The following is a 943-nucleotide window of genomic DNA, read 5'->3' as shown; positions in this document are numbered from 1 at the left end:
ACTGTGTAGTCCTGGCAGGACCTCTGTATAGATCAAACTGCTGACCTTGAACTCACAGAGATCCACCTGCCTCTGTTTTTTGTGCTTCGCTACTTTTCAGTTGACGTGATAAAGCACCATGACCAGGGCAACTGAAAAACAAAGGTGTTTAATTTGGGGCTCATGGTTCCAGAGACAGAAGAGTTCATAACCATCTTGGTGCAGAGCATGGTAGCAAACAGACAGGCACGGTAACATATCTGAAAGGTTATAGCTGATCTATAAGCATATAACAATATGTACAACAAAATTGTCACAAGCAGAGGCAAAGACACACAGCGAGAGATAACTGGGAGTGGTGTGGACTTCGCAAACTTCACACCCTAGTGACACACCTCCTCTAACAAGGCCACACCTCCTAATCCTTCACAAACAGTTCCACCAACTGGGACCAAGTATTCAAATCTATCAGCATATGGGGCCATTCTCACCAAAACCAGCACGTGCTTGGAATAAAGGCACATGCAGCCTTGCCTGGCTGTTGCTACCTTTTTAAAGAGCCTTTGACAAATCTCAAATACTTTCTCTAGATCTTATTAAGTCCATTTCTAGAAATTTGTCTTATACTATTTTGCACAGCATCAATTAAGGTCACAAAAAAGGGTGAGATGTCCACACAGCAGTGCCTAAGAAAGGAATAAAAACTAGTTTTATTCTTCATGGATACATTATCTTTACATGCCATTTATGACTTATTACTTAAGGGACAGAAAGTCTGAAGTAAAACTGAGTGCTCTGGTGCATGCGTTTCGGAGGCAGAGACAGCTTGACCTCTGAGTTTATGGCCAGCCTGGGCTACAGAGAGAGTTCTGGGATAGCTAGGGTTACACAGAGAAACCCTGTTTTGAAAAATCCAGGAAAGAAAGAAAGAAAGAAAGAAAGAAAGAAAGAAAGAAAGAAAGAA

This window comes from Grammomys surdaster, unplaced genomic scaffold, assembly GCF_004785775.1.
Source record: "Grammomys surdaster isolate TR1022 unplaced genomic scaffold, NIH_TR_1.0 314, whole genome shotgun sequence".
Taxonomy (NCBI): domain Eukaryota; kingdom Metazoa; phylum Chordata; class Mammalia; order Rodentia; family Muridae; genus Grammomys; species Grammomys surdaster.
This window is presented reverse-complemented; position numbering follows the sequence as displayed.